General features: G+C 42.6%; 1 protein-coding gene across 4 annotated transcripts in view; it reads right to left on the bottom strand.

Annotated features, from left to right (window-relative positions):
• LOC140731478 (arf-GAP with SH3 domain, ANK repeat and PH domain-containing protein 1-like) overlaps positions 1-22020 on the bottom strand; it is a 424608-nt gene that overhangs the window by 142210 nt on the left and 260378 nt on the right. The window lies entirely within an intron of this gene.

Here is a 22020-nt window from a genome sequence, read left to right on the forward strand (position 1 = left end):
TCAGGTGATAAGAACATTTCTGCAAGCAATGTGGTTAGACGTGTAGGATTCACAAGCCAATTTGAATGAAGTTTGCAAACTGAAATGAAGTAGGTTTTGTTACATTTTTATAAAAGTTTAATTTACTGCTTGTTTTTAGCTCTAATGTTTTTGCTTCATTTAAATTTTTTTTTAAACAATTCACAACTCCAGACATTTCAACAGGAATTTCAAGACATACAAACAAGCTGGATGAACCCAGCAGGTCGGGCAGCATCCATTGAAAGGAGCAGTCAACGTTTCAGGTCCAGACCCTTCGTCAGGACTGAAGAAGGATGGGGCAAGGGCCCTATAAAGAAGGTGGGGGGAAGGTGGAAAACCAATCGGAGGAAAGATCAAGGGGTGGGGGAGGGGAAGCAGGGAGGGCATAGGCAGGAGAGGTGATTGCTCCTTTCAACGGATGCTGCCTGACCTGCTGAGTTCATCCAGCTTTTTTGTACGTCTTGATTTGACCACAGCATCTGCAGTGCACTTTGTGTCAACAGGAATTTTCTGGGCATGCCTTATTTTGATCGACACACATAATAAATTTTTGATAAAACTAGAATTTCGACTAAGTAGTTCACAAGATCTTTAGTAACAAACTTGGTTGTCTAAGCTTGCAAATAGAATTTTAAACTTATAAGAAAAAGTTTACTAATATGTATAAATAATTATTATATCTGTTAAGAAAATATGAAAAAAGGAATGAAACTTGTAGAAAATTTTGGACAGGAAATATTTGTATGCATCTTTAAAACAGATCTCTTTTTCACAGATAACAGACAATAGGTGCAGGAGTAGGCCATTTGGCCCTTCGAGCCAGCACCGCCATTCAATGTGATCATGACTGATCATCCACAATCAGTACCCGTTCCTGCCTTCTCCCCATATTCCTTGACTCCACTATCTTTAAGAGCTCTATCTCTTTCTTGAAAGCATCCAGAGAATTGGCCTCCACTGCCTTCTGAGGCAGAGAATTCCATAGATCCACAACTCTCTGGGTGAAAAAGTTTTTCCTCAACTCCGTTCTAAATGGCCTTCTCCTTATTCTTAAACTGTGGCCTCTGGTTCTGGACTCCCCCAACATCGGGAACATGTTTCCTGCCTCTAGCGTGTCCAATCCCTTAATAATCTTATATGTTTCAATCAGATATCTTCTCCAAAGGTGCTAATGTGCAGAACCCAGCAGCAAATGTGCTAAACAAGCATTTATCACAAAATCTTTCTGCACTGATGCACTTTAAATGTAACCATCATAAATATTTCTATTAAGGAATATAAATATTCCCATTGTGCTCCAACAGGTTTATGTAAAACTTTCTGTGAAAATTATGTTAACTATGTGGAAAATAGGTTATCTTAGTTTTAATTACTTGGTGCATGTATATTAGGCACAGTGATATGCGCCATTGACAACAGTTTGAGGATGTGCTGGACGCAGCCCGCAAGTGTTGCTGGGCTTGTGGGGCCCACACTTACTAACCCTAACATTACGTCTTTCGAATGTGGGAGGAAACTGGTGCACCAGGAGGAAACTCACATGGTCAAAAGAGAAATGTAACAAACCCCTTACAGACAGTGATGGGAAGAAACCCAGATTGCTGGTGCTTTAAAGCATTACACGAGCTGCCGTGCTACTGTGCCGCAAGGAGATACCTGCAAGAACTCAAATTTTCACAATTTGTCTTGCCCAATTTCACTTCTACTGCTGTAAAATAAGTTTTCATGGCTTAATGGCTTGAGCTTAATCTTAAAGGAGGAAATGGCTAGGCTAGACGGGAATAGCAAATTCATGTCAATTGCTGTTTCAAGTGTTAGCCATCTGCTGAAAACTTCAGCTGCTCCTATGCAGTAGCTAAATTGGCAAAGAGTTTTTAGATCTATTAGCCTTTTCAAATTCCAAAATAATGTAAAAATCACATAAGGGCAGCAGGCAGGTCCAACAAGTAGTTAAAAAGAAAAATGGCATGTTGCTCTGTATTGCAAAGATGTTAAATGCAAACAGCGTTAATGGCATGATTCTTGGCAGTATGGAGGAACAGCGTGGACTTTGGTTCCACATCCATAGTTCCCTCAAAGTTGCCACACAAGTTGATAGGGTTATTAAGAATCAGTGTGTTGGCATTCATTAGTTGGGGGGAGGGGGCGAGGAGAAATTGAGTTCAAGAAACACGTGGTGATTTTACACCTCCATAAAACCCTGGTTAGACCACAGTTTTTCAATCTGTTTGCCCCATTATAAGGATATGGCAGCTTTAGAGAGGTGTAGATTTACAGAGCCTATGTGGATGGGATGAACCAGCTAGGGTGATGGGGGATGAGAAATAACTTGATGGAGGTGTACAGCACGTTAGATCCAGTGGATGGCCAAAGAATATTTCCTAGGACAGAAATGGCTAATATGAGATAGCATCATTTTAAGATGATTGGAGGAAAGTACAGGGGGCATATCGGAGGCAAGTTGTTTTTTTTTCTACACACATTAGTGGGTGTCAGGGATGTTGCTTCAGGCAGATGCATTGTGGACATTTAAGAAACTCTTGGATGAGAGAAATGTAGTAGCCTATGTAGGAGGGAAGGGTTAGATTGATCTTAGAGTAGGTTCAAAGGTTGGCACAATGTCATGGGCCGAAAGGCCTGTACAATGATGCAGACATCCCACCTCTCCCGGAAGTTCTGGGAGTCTCCCGCAAGTTGATAGCAGCTCCCTGACACCCGCAAATGATATACGATATTCCAGAAATCGATTTTTGGGAGAGCGAGAGTGGGGGAGTGGGAGAGGGAGAGGTGAGTTTAACAGGTGTCATTCGTTCATTAGCATAGTTAACGTTATTTAAACTAGCTGGCTAGCTGCTAAGGAGCCACTCTATTGCAGACATTCCACCTCTCCCGGGAGTCTCCTGCAAATTGATGGTGCTACCTCCTTGAAATGAGTTTTTGCAGGGTGGGATGTCTGGTGATATAATGTTCTACGATTTAAGTTGGAGCTTAATCACAGGAGGTTTTGTTACAGTTGTTCAACGTGTTGGTGAAGCCACACCTGGAATACTGTGCAGTTTTGGTCCTCATACCTAGAAAAAGATCCAATAGAATTGGAGGCAAGTCCAAAGGAAATTCACTAAGCTAATTCCTGGAAGCATTATCCTGTCAAGAAAGTCTAGATAGTTTGGATTTGCATTCCCTGAAGTTCAGAAGAATGAGGGTGACCTTATTCAAACATGCAAGATTCTGATGGCATTTAACAGGGTAGACGTTGAGATGTATTCAATAGTGGGAGACTCACAAACAAGGGGACATCACTACAAGGGGTCAGACATGTAAAACTAAGGAGCATAGAAGTTTTTCTCAGAGAGTAATGAATCTCTAAAATTCTGTCTCTAAGGTAGTGGTCGCCAACCTGTTGATCGCAATCGACTGGTAGATCTTTGAGATGTTCCCAGTAGATCCCGAAAAAAAAGAAAAATAAATACACAAATACTGTCGAGAGATTGTTTCCGGGTTGCGGGGTTTTAGTTCCGTTCTTTCTGCCCAGCACGCATGCGTGTAGTTCCCCCGTACTACACAGTGTACTTCAGTGAGGAAATGATATGAGTCAGCTGCACCTTTCCTCATTCCCTGTCACGGCCACTGTTGAACTTGAACCCATGTGAGGTCATCAGTTGCCTAAACGCAGTGATATCCTTGCACCAGGGATCACTGGTTGGCTTCGGGTAACTGGCGCCTCGCGTGGCCAGTGGGAAGTGCCATTTGCTACTAGCCTGGAGCACGGACAGATGGGTGCCGCCTCTAAACCTGTTTAGCACACCGAATGTTCGTGGAGAACCTTGTACTAAAATATTCGCAGACGACCTAATTCGGGCTCAGGGTTTCGTAATGCTGTGATCTACTGAAGCAAACTTTTGTCGGCCGATAGATCCTACAAGGGGGGCGGGCACGCGCCCTATCGCACTCCTCGCTCGGTTGGTCGGTCGCTCTCTCCGGACTGCGACCGCCACGGCCCTGCCACGGGGACCTCTGACCCTACCTTGTCCTCTCACCCCATCCACGACCAGCTGCACCTGGCCAAGCCGGCTGGCGGGAGGTTGTCTAATGAGGCAATGAAGCCCTCAAAACTGCCTCGGTACCCTGAGTCCAAGCATCCTGCACTTAAAGACAAACCCGTTGAGTTTTGTGAGTGGAAAAAATGTGAGCAAGCGGGACAGAAGCTAAGTGCCGAGAGCTGTGAAAACTAAATCGTGGAATAGACTGGCATAAGGAACCTTCTTCAAGTATCGCTGTATTCCGGTCGTGTTTAACAAACCCCCCCCCCGGTCAGCAAGAATATTGTGAATATTAAACTGGTCCGCGGTGCAAAAAAAGGGCGGGTACCCCTGGTGTTTATACATTACTCCTGCTTCCGGGTTGTGGGGTTTTACTTCCGGTCTTTTCTGCCCCCGGTGCACATGCGTGTAACTAATCGATCTGGGGTTGATCTTGCCTTTCACTAAGGCCAAGATAGGGGATCTTGGACTTAAAAAGGTTGGTGACCACTACTCTACAGGTAGCAGAGGCCAGTTTAGAACAATTTATATTAAATATTTGAAAGATTAATACATTATTATGGAAAACTAGCACTGAAGAGCTGAGGCAAGCTTAGATCAACCAAGATCATATTGAATGGTGGGGAAACATGAGGGGCCGAGTAGTTTATATGACCTTGAACTGACCTATCATTATAATCTTAACCAGGCCTAGAACCCTCTGTAGATACTTGTGCCTTCAAATTCTTGATCATTCACGAAGTTCATCATTAGTCCATCATTACAGTGATCAAATTTTATCAAAGATGGCTAAACAAAGTACGATATACTTGCAGCCCGCTTCTTACTGAACATGAGGGAAACAAAATCAAGTTTATGCAACATAAATCGCTTAATGCTTCAGGCTCTGCAATATCCTGGTGAATTTGCATTGTATCTTTGCCCCCAGCTGTTGTTTCTTTTCTAAGGTGCTATAGCCAAAACTCGCAAACTTTCAAAGACATATCTTTGTTGATAGCTTAAAAATATGTTGCATTTCACTATTTGTAATAAAAAAGCTTTTTCTCGTAACAATAAATTGTGCACAAGATTATAAACAGCAAAAATTGAGTATACAGCCAGAAGGAAAATAAGCAGTCAATGTTTTGGGCTGAGACCCTTCATCAGGCAGGAGTTCACACCAAGGTCCCAGTGCATCAGTGCACAGTACAAGTCTGTCTTTCCAAGTACTGGTGTAGGTACTTATCTGTGACTGATTAGAATTCCAGGCTGACACAAAAGCACACTAGTACTCTTTGAACACTGCAATAATGTATTCAGATTAGCTAACAGCACATCCCTGTCGTCATTTATAAACTTATGTCATAACAAATATTTAGTCACCCATGAAGTTAGCAACAGACTCAACTGCTGGGATCAATCCTACCTGGAGCTAACGAATCATGAGAACAGCTGCTTCTGTTAACTCGTCTGAACACATTAGTAAAACGTTCAGAGCTACCTACACAGCAATACCAGTTTCTAGGACATTCTTATGCCTAAACTTCAGCTTGTCTTGGACTTCCATGCACTTCCCCAAATGTGAAAATACCAGTCAAATGGAAGATCATATATTTTATACTGTATCTGTCACTGTTGAAAAACAATTAGAAAATGTTGGCGCGTCCACACGCAGCGGCTCTGCACTCCCTAAATCAATGTTACCTATGCTACTTTTACATCGTTATTATTTTAACATTAAGCTTAGCCGCCTGTACGAGTCGTTCCTACAGCCATACAGAACTAATTAACATCGGACAAAGCTGTGAACAACAAGCTTTCAGCAACTTCACTGACTTTGATAGCATCCCGAAAGAGCTAGCCATAACACTGGGAGCTCCATGGATCACCACACCACCTGCAAGGAGACGAAGGCGGTGCCGCGAGAGGAAGCAAAAGCGAGGTTGTCGCACAGGAGTGCAGGCCAGGCTACGAAGTGCTCCGCACAGACCCTCTTTGCCAAGTATTTTCCTCGCAAATGTCCAGTCTCTCGCTAATAAAATGGGCGAAGTAAGGCTGTGGATTAACACACAGAGATCCCTGAAGGACTGCTGTACGGAGACATGGCTCAGCGCGCTGGTTCCCGACGGGGTTGTGGAACTAACTAACCGGACACTACACCGTGCAGACTGAACAAAGGACTCCGGTAAGAGCAGGGGTGGCGGGTTCTGTATCTATATCAACAATGACTGGTGCACCAACCACACTGCAGTACCAGAGCTCCTCTTCTCCTGACCTGGAGTATTTACTGCTCCAATGTAGGCCGTTTTATCTGCCTCGGGAGTTTTCCATTGTTATGATCATGGCTGTATACATTCCCCTGCAAGCTAATGCTAAGCTAGCGTTAGCACAGCTATATTCGACCATCAGTAAACAGCAGGATGTTCATTCTGACGGTGCCATCATTGTTGCAGGGGATGTTAACCAGCACAACCTACGATCTGTGCTCCATAAATTCTATCAGCACGTGCGGTGTCCTACCAGGGGATTAAACACTCTGGATCATGTGTACATGAATGTCAAAGACTCACACAGAGCCTCCTCCAGCCCACCCCTGGGACTATCTGATCATCTTTCACTGTTTTTGATGCCAGCATACAGACCACTTATCCGCAAAACTAAACCTGCAAGAAAACAGTCAAAATATGGCCAGAAGATGCCTCTTTACAACTCCAAGATTACTTTGGTTGCACCCACTGGGACCTGTTTGCACAACAGGCTGCCCACGGCACAGAGGTGAACTTGGAGGAGTACACATTCACTGTGCTTTTCTACATCAACAGTTGTGTGGACAGTGTAACAGTAGACAAGAAAATAAAGATATTCCCAAACCAGAAACCATGGATGAATGAAGAGGTACAATATGTTTTCAAAGCACGCAATAATGCTTTTAAATCTGGTGATGCCTCAGCATACAGTGTTGCCAGGTCAAACCTGAAAAAAGGCCAAAGACATCCACAGGCAACAGGTAGAGGACCCCTTCAACAGTGCTAACAATCGGAGCATGTGGCAAGGCATCAGGGCTATTACTGACCACAAGAGTAACCCTGTCTGCCCCCACAGTGATGTCACACTGGTCAACGAACTCAACACCTACTTTGGCCGGTTTGAAATTAACAACAATGTGTGGAGTGCAAGAATCCGGCCATAGAGGATGAACAGGCTCTTACACTGAGCACACATGATGTACACCACACGCTGCAGAGGGCCAATCCACGAAAAGCTGCAGGCCCAGATGGAGTTCCAGGACAGGTACTTAAAGTCCGTGCTGAACAAATGGCTGATGTATTTACGAGAATTTTCAATCTATCTCTATCTCAGGCAACGGTCCCCAAGTGCCTGAAGTCAGCCATCATAATGCCCGTCCCGAAGAAAACAAACATTAACAATTTGAATGACTATCGTCCGGCTGCCCTCACACCAATAATAATGAGGTGCTTTGAGAGACTGGTCCTCTCCCACATTAAAGTCACTGTCCCTGCTACACTGGACTCACACCAGTTTGCCTATAAAGCAAACAGGTCCACGGAGGATGCCATCTCATTAGCTCTTCACGCTGTCCTGACACATCTAGAGGGAAAGGGCACAGATGTGAGGATGTTGTTTGTTGATTATAGCTCTGCTTTTAATACTGTCATCCCCAGCAAGCTCATCTCCAAACTCCACCAGCTAGGCCTGGACACTGAACACTGGTGCACCACAAGGTTGTGTATTGAGTCCTATACTCTACTCCCTCTTCACTTACGACTGTGTACCTGCGTTTGACACTAATACCATTGTCAAATTCACAGACGACACAACAGTGATCGGGTTGATCTCTAACAGAGACGAATCAGCGTACAGAGTGGAGGTACAGAACTCAGTGAGCTGGTACTCAGAGAACAACCTGTCTCTTAATACAGCAAAGACCATGGAGCTAATTATCAACTTTGGAAAGTCACGGGATGACGAGTACGCTCCCGTCTACATTAACGGAGACATAGTGGAGAGAATGTCCAGTTTCAGGTTTCTGGGAATACACATCTCAGAACACCTTACATGGTCCACTAACACCACAACAATAGTTAAGAAGGCACAGCAACGCTTGTTTTTCCTCAGGACGCTGAAGAAAGCTGGTCTACCTGAACAGATGCTGGTGACCTTTTACCGCTGCACCATAGAGAGCATCTTAACGTACTGCATCTCTGTGTGGTATCTCAGTTGTACAGCAGCTGATAGGAAAGCACTTCAGTGGGTCGTCTCTAGCGCACACAAGATCATCGGGACGCAGCTCCCAGCCCTGGAGGACATCAACAGCTTACGCTGCCTAAGGAAAGCTACAAGCATCTGTAAGGACAATACACACCCATGCAATCATTTGTTTGAACTTCTTCCATCTGGCAGACGTTATAAGATTTTCTGTGCCCGCACTTCCAGACTGAAAAATAGCTTTTTCCCCCAGAGCTATAATTGCTCTGAACCAATCGATCAAGCATCATCCAGAAATTTGTTATATTGCTACTTTTAATACTGGTTTTACGGCTGTCATGCATCGGTGAGTTGCGCTTTTGTACTGCTGGACATTGCTTGTACTGGCTGGTTACCTGATTTTATTTATTGTTTATTTATTTTATTTGTTGTTTTATAGCATTGAGTACGAGAGTTGCAAACTCATTTTCGCTGTATTGGTGCATGACAAATTGTACTATGCAATGATAATAAAGATATTTCATATTTTCATTTTATTTCTGCTGCTAAACACACTGGATAACGTTTTGCTGATGATAGACCTTTATATGCAAATTCTCATTGCATTATAAAAATTACACAACATACGTTACCATTAGATTAAATTGAGGAGTAAAGTCCAAAATTGCTATTTTGACTTGGTTGGTAATTATATTCTTTTTCAATATTTAATATACACTCTGGGTGGCGGGGTGAAGACGCCTGAACCAAAGGAGAAAGTTGGTGTAATCTTTCCTTCCCTCTGTTAGCCTGCATGTCACCTTTGGGTAAGGTGTAGCACCTGCTTAGCAACACCTACTCCAACCCCCCCCCAGGATCAGGGTCACATGAAGCCATGGGAGCAGGTGGTGGATGGTCATATGAGCAGCTGGTACATATCTCAAGTCCTGGTTATGTGACCACTGACACCAGGCAATCTCTGAGCAGTATTGATAATGGCTAGGGTCACCCATCTAATAAAGACACTGCCCAGCAGCAATGGCAAACCACTTCTGTCGAAAAATTTGCCAAGAATAATCATGGTCATGGATAGAAAGAGGAATTAGATTAATAACAAACAAGAAAATCTGCAGATCTGAGCCACACACACAAAATGCTGGAGGAACTCAGTAGGCCAGGCAGCATCGATGGAAAAAAAGTACAGTCGATGTTTTGGGTCAAAATCATTTGGCAGGACTGGAAAAAAAAAGTTGAGGAATAGATTTGAATGGTGGGACAGAGGAGAGATAGAAATGCCAGGCGATAGGTGAAACCCTAGCATTCCTGGCGGGAGATGCAAGTGCACAGGGACTGGACATCCATAGTAAAAAATAAGATGATGGAGGCCAGAGAACCTGAAATCCTTGAAAAGATCTACAGTGTGTGAGGTGTCACGGATGTAGGTGGGAGGGAACTGAACAAGGGGGGATAAAACAGAGTTGAGGTTTGCAGCCGATATGAGTTCAGTGGGGCAGGAACGAGCTGAAACAATGGGCAAGCAGGACAACAACTTGGACAAGCAGGTTTGTGGATTTGGGGTAGGAGGTAGAAACGGGAGGTACGGGATGCAGGAACTATGAGGTTGGTGGCAGTGGATGGGAGATCCCCAGAGTCAATAAGATTGATGATCGTGTGGGAGACAACAGTCTGTTCGAAGAGCAAGTAAGAGGTGGTGTCTGAGAGTTGGCACTGGGCCTCAGCAAGGTAGAGGTCAGTTCGCCAGACTATTACAGCACCTCCTTTATCTGAGGGTTTGATGGTGAGGTTAGGATTAGTGCGGAGGGAGTGAAGAGCTGAGCATTCGAAAGGTTGAAAGAGGAGTTTTGAGTCCAGGTGGTTGATGTCCTGTTGGCAGTTGGCAATGAAAAGGTCCAGAGCAGGCAGGAGACATGGGTGGAGTGTCCATGAAAAGGATGTTGAAGACGGGAGAAGAGGTCATCGGTGCGGTCTGGGGAGTCCTTGCCAATTTTTCAGGAAGAGGACTGAAAACAGATGGAAGACCATGATCACCCAGGTCATATGTCATGGCACATAATGAATGAAAGAACTCAGTGGCCATTTTAATAGGTAGCTCCTATTTGTAATAAACTGGCCACTGGAAGTATGTTCACGGTCTTCTGTTACTACTGTAGACCATCCACTTCAAGGTTCAATGTGCTGTGCATTCAGAGATGTTCTTCTGCACCCACTGTTCCAATGTGTGGTTATTTGAGTTAGTCGCTTTCAGCTTGAACCAGCTATTCTTCTCTGACCTCTCTCATTAAAAAGGCATTTTTGCCCACAGAACCAGCACTCAGTGAATCTTTTTTTTTTCCCCATTTTGTTTCTTGCACCATTCTTTGTAAACTCTAGGAACTGCTGTGAATGAAAACCCCAGATCAGCAATTTCTGAGTACTCAATACAGCCTGTGTAGCACCAACAAAATCACCTAGATTAGACTTCTTCCCCATCCTAGTGTTTCGTCGCAACAACTACTAAACATCTTTTTCCCCATGTCTTCATGCTTTTATGCATTGAGTTTCTGCCACATCATTGGCCGATTAGATATTTGCATTAATGAGCAGGTATACAAGTGTACCTAATAAAGAGACCATTGAGTAAAAATGGATTTCTTGCCTATTCACCTCTTAATTATGACACAGCTATTAAAGTACACTGAAATAGCAGATAACATCAATTTCTCCCTGGTTGCTGCATTGTATGCATCAAAGATAAAAAAAAACAAATACAGTCAAAAACAATAAGAATCAATATATAGAGTCATCAATGGCTAAAATGTTCCAATGTGAAGTCGCAAGTGTGACCACAGGTTTGAAACACTCTTCATACCTGAATGACTTGGTTACAATAATTTTGGATATTCACAAGGATATCTTCATCTCTCAAGAACCTACTAATAATTATAGAACAGTACAGCACAGGATCAGGCCAATAGACCCACAATATGCTGAAGCAGCTAAAAAGGAAATCAAAAACACACAAACACTAATCCCTCCAACCTACAACACATCCATACCCCTCCATCTTCCTCACATCCACATGCCTATCCAAACATCTCTTAAAAGCCTCTAATGTATTTGCCTCTACCACAATATCAGACAGTGCATTCCAGACATCCACAACTCTGAATAAAAAAACTTACCCCTCTCATTCCTCTTGACCTACCCCTCTCACCTTCAATGCATGCCCTTTGGTATTAGACCTTTCAACCTTAGGAAATAGAAACTCCCTGTCCATTCTATCTATGCCTCTCATAATCTTGTAAACCTCTATCAGACTTTCACTCAGCCTCCAGTGTTCCAGAAAAAACAACCCCAGTTTTTCCAGTCTCTCATGATAGCACATACCTTTTAACCAGGAGGCATCATGGTAAACCTCCTCTGTGCCCTCTCCAAAGCCTATTTTGGGGCGACTAGAATTGTACTCAATACTCCAGATGTGGTCTAACCTGAGTTTTATAAAGTTACAATCTAACCTCTTGATTTTTGAACTCAATGCCTCAACTAATAAAAACAAGCATAAAATAATTATTTTATTCACCTTGTCCTTTAAAAGCATAAAGCAATTCAGAAAATGCCAGTGGTAGAAGCATGCACTTTTGCACTCAACAGACAATACTGTTACAGAGACAAGCCCCCATACAGTTATGGCATGCTGCCCAGCAATTATTCACAACTGCTGACTGTAGGATGCAGCATTAAGCAGTTAGCTAATTATTACAATTAGCAATTTGCTGGTGCAAATTAATAAAAATGATTCAGGTACTAATAAGGGGTAGCTGGGAAATGTACTTGTGCTCACTGCTACAACATAGTTGCTTATACAATATATCAAACGTTTCCTCAATTAATAATTCCTCAGTACTTCTGTTATGTGTACTTACAAGAGGAAGTTCAAATGGCCTATATTAGCTGCTATTTCTGTCAAAATGTTGATGGCTCAAGAGTCTCAAAAATGTTCTTCTGCTTCCTGGAGTGCCATCGTGGATAGTACCTGTCCACATCTCATCTCTATTCTGCATGCTATCACTCCTCCTCATACTCAATTGAGCAAAGAGACTTTTCCTGCTCCCCACTTGCCTCTGACTCAATGGGACATCCTCTACAATTTCTAGTTCTGAAAATAAAGCTGCACCACCATGCTCCCACCCAATTCCTTTCAGCATCTTTAAGGGACTGTTCACTTTGCGACTTCTTGGTCTCATCTCTACCCCCACCAATCACTCTTCATGCAACCGCTGGAGATGTGTCACCCATCCTTTTACCTCTTCTGCTCCCATAACCAGTCAGTCTTTCCAGATGAGCAGCAGTCAACTTGTACTTCTTCCAATCTAGTGTACTGACTACATTCAACATTCAAAAGTGTTCTCCTACACTGGAGAAATCATAAACAGAATGGGTGATTACTTTGTGTGGCATCTGAGTTCAGTCCATTGGAGTGACACTGAGCAACAAGGGTCGAGTCAGGAATGTTCATACCGTGACTTGGTTAATCCGAAAGGAGACCAATCCTGACACTACACGCCAGACAAGAATGGCTGACTGTTTGGTGTGACAAGCTATGAAAATGAACACTGAGTGTCACATTACCTACCACTTTAATACTGCAACCTCCTGAACTGTTAGCATGAGACCCAATGCAGCATTAAAGTATACCTTATCCTACTTCTGCATACACTACCACCTTCCATACAATATCGAATTTGGCATCTTTTGGTAATTTAATTTCTCTCTATCAGAATTGGCCACTTTGGCTGTAAGTTACCCATCTGCGACAATGGCTGAGTTCTCCTTCTCCATTAGTATAGTCCGAGCTGCCAACATGTTGCACAGACCCGCTACTTGGAACACAATAAAAGAAATGTAATCACCCTCTTCTAACCACTTCCAATAAAGCATTTGAACTGACCACACCTTATTACCAAATTCCCCTTTGGTCTCTCCAGCCTTCACTCTGCAATTAAAAACTCTCTCTTTCTCCTTTGCACTTCGGATGAAGAAATCTACCGTAAAACATTACCCCTATCTTTTTCCAAAAGTGGTTATTTCAGATATTCTAAAGCAACTTGGGGTCCACGGACCCCTTGCTTAATGGTATAAAAAAGGTTGGGAACCCCTGGTCTAAAGGAACATTTAACCCATCTAGCCCATCTATTTGTGATATTATTTTGATAATTTCTTTTCAAGGTTCTTAGATGATCGAGACTGGCAAAAAACAAACAATTTTCCTAATCGGAATTTATTTTTAATTGCGATATGACATTCAGAAATTTATTGGCATCACTGAAATAAAATGCTGCTTCCTTGATTAGAACTTAGAAATTATGTAAATACAACAAGGTCTGTTCCTCCCTGCTATCTACAATGTTGTTAAATTTTTACACAAAGATTAAAGTATAAAACTTCAAAACTTTGTTCAGTTACATAGAATTGCAGATTAATAAGTAATTTTGAATACAGAAGTTCTCTGGACTAGCAAGAAACAACATTTTTGCCTTTTCAGTCTTAGGCTGCTACCTTCTGAATCACCTGTGGCCTTGCTTTAACTGATTAAAGGGAATTTCTGTGAGGATAGATTTCAAAATTAAATGTTCATTTCACCATGTTTTTGAAGTTGTAGATAACATTTTAACTGAAGTAAAAACTGTAATAGTTGACAGTATAAACACCTTAAAAGTAAAATGGGAAAAATGTTACACCTACAGGCAACAGTGAATTATTAGCTAAACTTCTATTATATCATATTGCTGAGACATGCAATGAAATTGCTTACAGGAAGTCGGATAATAATATGTTTCAGAATGGAGAGGACCTTTGGCCAATCACAGCAAGTATGATGGTCTGATGATATAGAAGGAAAACTGTTTTGCCAATGGAGTAATATAAATTTTGCAACAAAAGATCACTTGAAAATGTACTGAAAACAGATCACCATGTATTTTTTTTACTGTAAAAGCTATATAAAAAACTTGACAGATGTATAAAGAAAACTCCAAATTGCATTGGCTCACAATATGCTAAAAGACATTATGTAATCAGAATAGTGGAAAAGAATTACTCAGGAATTGGAGAGTGTTTGGATTTGGGGAAATAAGGGATTGGCAACTCAGCAATTACCTGGTGTCAAAGTGCTTGTAGATAGATAGATAGATAGATAGATAGATACTTTATTCATCCCCATGGGGAAATTCAACTTTTTTCCAATGTCCCATACACTTGTTGTAGCAAAACTAATTACATACAATACTTAACTCAGTAAAAAATATGATATGCATCTAACTCACTATCTCAAAAAGCATTAATAATAGCTTTTAAAAAGTTCTTAAGTCCTGGCGGTAGAATTGTAAAGCCTAATGGCATTGGGGAGTATTGACCTCTTCATCCTGTCTGAGGAGCATTGCATCGATAGTAACCTGTCGCTGAAACTGCTTCTCTGTCTCTGGATGGTGCTATGTAGAGGATGTTCAGAGTTTTCCATAATTGACCGTAGCCTACTCAGCGCCCTTCGCTCAGCTACCGATGTTAAACTCTCCAGTACTTTGCCCACGACAGAGCCCGCCTTCCTTACCAGCTTATTAAGACGTGAGGCGTCCCTCTTCTTAATGCTTCCTCCCCAACACGCCACCACAAAGAATGTAGGATCATTCTGAGAGATGTGGCAACTAGTGTGCAGTAACAAGTGGACATGTAGTTTCTGGGATAGGAACATCATGGGTCTGAACTGTGACATGTTGATAAATGTGGCTGACTGCAAAACTTGAAATGAAGTTCAGCAGAACAGGTCTCAGAAATAGTAGTTAGGTTACAGAAAACTTGGGAAATGGGTTCAAGCACTTTGGAAGTAACAAACACGAGGCCCTAGAATGAGGGGTTGCAACATTAGAAAGTGGAAGAAAGAAGAGAGAAAGAAAACCACTTTCTTATAGGATAGGAAAAGGATAACATACAATATATAGGAAAGGATAACATACAAAATGCTGGAGGGACTCAGTAGGTCAGGTAGCATCTAGGGAGAGGAATAAACAGTGGACATTTCAGGACTAAGACACTTCATCAGTGCTCAGCAGGCCTTCATCAGGTCTCGGCCTGAAACATTGATTACTTTATTCCTCTCCATAGATGCTCCCTGACCTGCTGCGTTCCATCAGCATTTTGTGTGTAGTACGCTGGATTTCTAGCATCCGCAGAATCTTGTGTTTAGGATTGGAAGGTGCGGTGCGATGTGTGCAAATGAATGCGGCACTGTGCAGAATGTACAGTTAATCTAGATTTGTAAACAATTCAGGCCTGGGTGAGGCAATAAATAACTAAAAGATGGAGGATACACAGGATCGTCACAGACAGAAAAAGGTATCAGTCATGAGAAAGACATGGGGAGAAAAGAGTTTTTTTTATTGCTCCAAAAGCTTATAAAAGAAAAGGAAAGCCTTTTCAGTAGCAGGAATGATTATGTTTAGATGTTCAGGTCAAAAGAAACAACAGAAAGAGCTCAAATATGGGTTTGTGGCATATTGTCAATGGAAGGTATGAGAAAAGAACACCAAAATGTGGTGGCATAAATTGGGAGGCACAAATATACAGCAATGTAGTATGAATAGAGTGACAAAAGCAGGTATCGTTGAATGTAGGAGATAACCTCACTTTCCTACTTTACATCCGAGATCCAAATCTGGGATTTCTTATCCCCACCCAGCACTGCTATTTTTGCTGATAATTAGAACATGAACAGAGATTTCTGTTCATACTAATCTTTCTGTTGAAATATTTCAAGGCTATACAAAGTACATACACACTCAGTGGTCACTTTGTTAGGTACACCTGTAAACCTGCTCATTAATGCAAATATTTAATCAGCCAATCATGTGGCAACAACTCAATGCATAAAAGCATGCAGACATGGTCAAGAGGTTCAGCTGTTGTTCAGACCAAACAGTAGAATGGAGAAGAATGTAATCAAAGTGACTTTGACTGTGGAATGATTGTTGGTGCCAGACAGCATGGTTTAAGTATCTCAGAAACTGCTCATCTGCTAGATCACAACAGTCTCTAGATTTTTTTTGTACAGAGAATTGTATGAAAAACAAAAAAAAAACATCCAGTTAATGGCAGTTCTGTGGGTGAAAACACCTTGTTAATGAGAGAGGTCAGAGGAGAATGGCCAGATTGGTTAAAGCTGAAGGGAAGGCAACAGTAACTCAAATAAGCATGTGTTACAACAGTAGTGTGCAGAAGAGTATCTCTGAACCTTGCAGTGGATGGCATACTGCAGAAGACCACAAACACACAGTAATATATCGTGGCCACTTTATTCAGTACATTTTGTACCCAATAGTGGCCACTGAGTGTATTTAGGCTGTTTTGTAGGGGACCCATCGCAAATTTAATTCCATGTTTTCGGATGGTAGGTTCAATGCCAGCCCAGAGCAAGGCTCTTCCTTCAGCCATCTCATTCAAAGCAGATAAACTGGCTTTTCTGGTGTTACTTAACAGGGCTAATTTTATCATTTACAATAGGTACCAAAGAATATGCTGAAAGGAGAATAAGGCCACATTCACTGGGTTGAAAATAAGAACCTAAATATATTGAAGGACTGGATAATGCATCTGGAAAAGGACATATTCCTGCCAATTAAAACTTTCTACTATCACAGCACATTTCTCCTTTCAACACTTGGGAAAAATACCAATAATATCTAGCTTAGTTATTTAATTTCAAGTTATGACCGTTCAAGCCATAACAATAGAATTTATCCAGTGTGTGGGGTATCTAGGGAGAGGTGGCACCTCTAGTGAAGGGACATGCCCTGCCCATTCTGGGGCAGCTCACTCACCTTTGGTCCCCACCAGACATACAGCTCTCATCTGTGGCTCCAAGTAGATGCTTGCATGTGATAGCAGCCACATCCCAGTAAACGGCATCAACAGGCGGGTTAAACCAAGTGAGTGTATCCAGCAGGCCTCATACCCCAGTGAAATAGGGACATACCTGTCTTAGCATGTGAAGTCAGCTCCAGCGGACTAAGTTGTTGAGATCAACAGGAAGATCCAAAAAAAACTACACTGACCTATGTAAAACAACACAAAACTAGACTAGATTACAGACCTACCCAGGACTGCAAAACAGTGCAGGCATTACAATAAATAATAAACAAGACAATAGGCACAGTAGAGGGCAGTAAGTTGGTGTCAGTCCAGACTCTGGGTATGGAGGAGTCTGGTGGCTTGGGGGAAGAAACTGTTACATAGTCTGGTCGTGAGAACCTAAATGCTTCGGTGCCTTTTCCCAGATGGCAGGAGGGAGAAGAGTTTGTATGAGGGGTGCATGGGGTCCTTCATAATGCTGTTTGCTTTGTGGATGCAGCATGTAGTGTAAATGTCTGTAATAGCAGGAAGAGAGACCCCAATGATCTTCTCAGCTGACCTCACTATCCACTGCAGGGTCTTGCGATCCGAGATGGTGCAATTTCCGAACCAGGCAGTGATGCAGCTGCTCAGGATGCTCTCAATACAACCCCTGTAGAACGTGGTGAAAATGGGGGGGTGGGAGATAGAACCATAGAACATTACAGCACAGAAAAAGGCCCTTTGGTCCTTCTTGGCTGTGCCAAACCATTTTTCTGCCTAGTCCCACTGACCTGCACCTGGACGATATCCCTCTATACCCCTTTCATCCACGTACCTGTCCAAGTTTTTCTTAAATGTTAAAAGTGAGCCTGCATTTACCACTTCATCTGGCAGCTCATTCCACACTCACACCACTCTGTGTGAAGAAACCCCCCCTCAATGTTCCCTTTAAACTTTTCCCCCTTCACCCTTAACCCACATCCTCTGGAATTTTTTTCTCCCCTAGCCTCAGTGGAAAAAGCCTGCTTGCATTCACTCTATCTATACCCATCATAATTTTATATACCTCTATCAAATTTCCCCTCATTCTTCTATGCTCCAGGGAATAAAGTCCTAACCTATTCAACCTTTCTCTGTAACTCAGTTTCTCAAGTCCTGGCAACATCCTTGTGAACCTTCTCTGCACTCTTTCAACGTTATTAATATCCTGCCTGTAATTATGGACTTCCCTCAGCCTTCACAGAAAGTAGAGATGCTGCTGGGCTTTCTTTGCTATGGAGCTGGTGTTGAGGGACCAGGTGAGATTCTCCGCCAGGTGAACATCAAGAAATTTGGTGCTCTTAACTATCTCTACTGAGGAGCTGTCAATGTTCAGCGGAGGGTGGTCGCTCCGTGCCCTCCTGAAGTCAACAATCCATCTCCGCTGCACCTCCTCTCTGTATGCTGACTCATTGTTCTCGCTGATGAGACCCACTACGGTCGTGTCATCGGCGAACTTGATGATGTGGTTCGAGCTGTGTGTTGCAGCACAGTCGTGGGTCAGCAGAGTGAACAGCAGTGGACTGAGCACACAGCCCTGGGGGGCCCCCGTACACAGTGCGATGGTTTTGAAATGCTGCTTCCAATCCGGACTGACTGAGGTCTCCCAGTCAGGAAGTCTAGGGTCCAGTTGCAGAGGGAGGTGTTCAGGCCCAGTTGGCTCAGTTTCCCAATCAGTTTCTGAGGAATGATTGTGTTGAATGCTGAACTGAAGTCTATGAACAGCATTCGAACGTACGTGTATTTTATTGACTGTAAATGCACAAAATTAGCACAGACACCTAGTGTAGATAATGTCGGCTTTCACACAGTAACATCCTCCAAATCTTCATTTTCATTGTAATACTCAAGATGACTCAATGTTTTCAAATCCTTCGTAGTTGCTAATGTGCTGGAATAGTGAAATTGCTTCATTTCTGGCATCTCCATGCTTGAATGCTTGAAACTGCATTAAAAATAAGTTCTAAATTGTCTTTCTGCTTATTTCTCACCAACTATCAGTGACAAAAATCACTGCTTTTTGCACACAAACAATGAAACTAATGCTATTTAAAAACTGTTCACTCTAAGGACAGTGTTGTGCCTAATGGCCACGCAAGTGCAGGTGACTGACACTAGTTAGAAACTGTTCACAACATTCTCCTGTCCCAAGTAAGCAGCTTAGCGAACCAAATTATCAGAGGGAATCTGGCTATTTTCTCAATTACTTTTTGTTCTTCAAGAGTTGTCCTAAATAAGCAACTATTGTGATTAACCAATAGACCAATTAACCAGAATCAACTGTATACCAAAAGGGAACCACCTTTACAAAAAATAATATACTAACTATAGCATTAAAATAGAATGTGTTTTATTTTGTGCTATATTGGAAAGACCAGAACCATCCCTAACTGCCCTAGAGATGGCAGTGGCGAGTCATCTTCCTGAACGACCACACTCCTGGTGAAAGTATCAGACAATGGGATACGGGAAATAAAATTTAGAACCAGTGATGGACTATTGATAAAATTTTAAGTTACAGCATGCAGGACTTGACTGGGATCTTCGAGGCAGTGCTGTGTCTGTGGGCCTGTTGTTCTCATCATTCTTGGTGATAGAATTTGGAGGTTTATGCGGTGATGCCATCCATCGTGGCCTACACAAGAAACTGTGGTGTGCTATTGTGAGAGAGGTGACAGAAAGATTTAGGCTACTGCAAATGTCACCAATTAAGTTAGATATTTTGCCCCGGTGTCAATCTTATGTCAGAGGGATAATATTTGTTAATTGTGGAAAGGCTTTGAAATACCTAAACTCTGACCAGTTCTTGACACTAATTTCTGGTCATTAATTGACCACAAGATATTTAGAGTGGGGACTGAGCTCTTTGCAACTGCCTGGATTTCTGCATTAATTACTCAAAGTATGGTCTGAGGTTCATCCAAGTCCCGATAATAGACAAACACCATCTGCCTAAACTAATAACCCACAAATTACTGTACTTCTCATGTCTTCATTCAACACATTGTTTAATCATTCGCAGTCAAGGCTGGAAAAAGTATGGGAACCCTTGTATTTAGTAATTGGTGGAAGCTCCTTTAGCAGCAAGACTATAAGACATAGGTGTAAAATCAGACCATTTGGCCCCTCGTCTGCTCCACCATTCAATCCGTTTTCCCCCGCCTCAGCGATGCCATGTCCAATCAAGAACATATCAAGCTCTGCCTTAAGCATACACAATGACCTGGCCTCCACAGCTGCCTGTAGTAATAAATTCCACAAATTCAAAATCAGAATCAGGTTTATTGTCACCGGCATGTGACGTGAAATTTGTTAACTTAGCAGCAGCAATACATAATATTGAACAAAAAAAAGTAAATCTTTACTTTATACAGTGTACGTATATTGAATAGAATAAAAATCATGCAAAAAACAGAAATATTATACATTAAAAAAGTGAGGTTGTGTCCAAGGGTGCAATGTCCATTTAGGAATCGGATGGCAGAGGGGAAGAAGCTGTTCCTGAATCGCTCAGTGTGCACCTTCAGGCTTCTGTACCTCCTACCTGGCTAACAGTGCGAAAAGGGCATGCCCTGGGTGCTGGAAGTTCTTAATAATGGACACTGCCTTTCTTAGATAACACTCCTTGAAGATGACCTGGGTACTTTATAAGCTAGTACTCAAAATAGAGCTGACTAAATTTACAACCCTCTGTAGCTTCTTTCGGTCCTGTGCAGTAGCCCCCCTCCCCGCTCCCCTCCCCCATACCAGACAGTGAGAATGTCTGTCAGAATGCTCTCCCCAGTACATCTATAGAAGTTTTTGAGTGTATCTGTTTATATACCAAATCTCGTCAAACTCCTAATAAGGTATAGCCGCTGTCTTGCGTTCTTTATAACAGCATCGATACGTTGGGACCAGGTTAGATGCTCAGAGATCTTGACACCCAGGAACTTGAAGCTGGTACTCTCTCCACTTCTGATCCCTCTATGAGGATTGGTATGTGCTCCTTCGTCTTACCCTTCCTGGAAGTCCACAATCAGCTCTTTTGTCTTACTGATGTTGACTGCCAGGGTGTTGCTGCAGCACCATTTCACTAGTTGACATATCTCACTCCAGTACGCCCTCTCGTCACCACCTGAGATCCTCAGGTGCAGCGGGAATCTTCACAGCTGTATTTGTGTTCTCCTTTTCAAAGATCGCATAGAAAGTGTTGAGTTCATCTGCTAGTGAAGCATCGCCTCCATTCATACTATTGGGTTTCGCTTTGTAGGAAGTAATGTCTTGCAGCCCCTGCCAGACTTATGGTGCGTCTGATATCGCCTCCAATCTCTCTCGAAATTGTCCCTTCACCCTTGAAATAGCCCTCCGCAAATCATACCTGGTTTTCTGGCACAGGCCTGAGTCACCAGACTTGAATGCCACAGACTTAAAATCTCCCAAAATGATAGTGAAGGCATTAGGGTGTGCTGTTTTGTGCATGTTGATTCCATTGCTTAGATCATCTAAAACCTGATTGACATTGGCCTGAGGTGGGATGTAAACTGCTACCAGAATGACCCCAGAGAACTCCCCAGGTAAAAAGGACGGCACTTAGCTGCTAGATATTCCAGGTCTGGTGAGCAGAATTCGGTCAGCGCTGATATATTTGTGCACCAAGAAGAGTTAATCATGAGGCATACTCCTCCACCTCTGCATTTGAGAGACTCTATAGATCTATCCTGACGGTGTATAGTAGACCCATCGATCTGAATTGCTGCATCTGGTACGGACGGGGTTAACCAGGATTCCATGAAACAAGGGACAGATACGGTACTAATGTTCCTCTGATTCAGCACACTGGCTCTGAGATCATCGATTTAATCACTAGAGG

The sequence above is a fragment of the Hemitrygon akajei genome, chromosome 1 (assembly GCF_048418815.1).
Source record: "Hemitrygon akajei chromosome 1, sHemAka1.3, whole genome shotgun sequence".
In the NCBI taxonomy this organism is placed as follows: Eukaryota; Metazoa; Chordata; class Chondrichthyes; order Myliobatiformes; family Dasyatidae; genus Hemitrygon; species Hemitrygon akajei.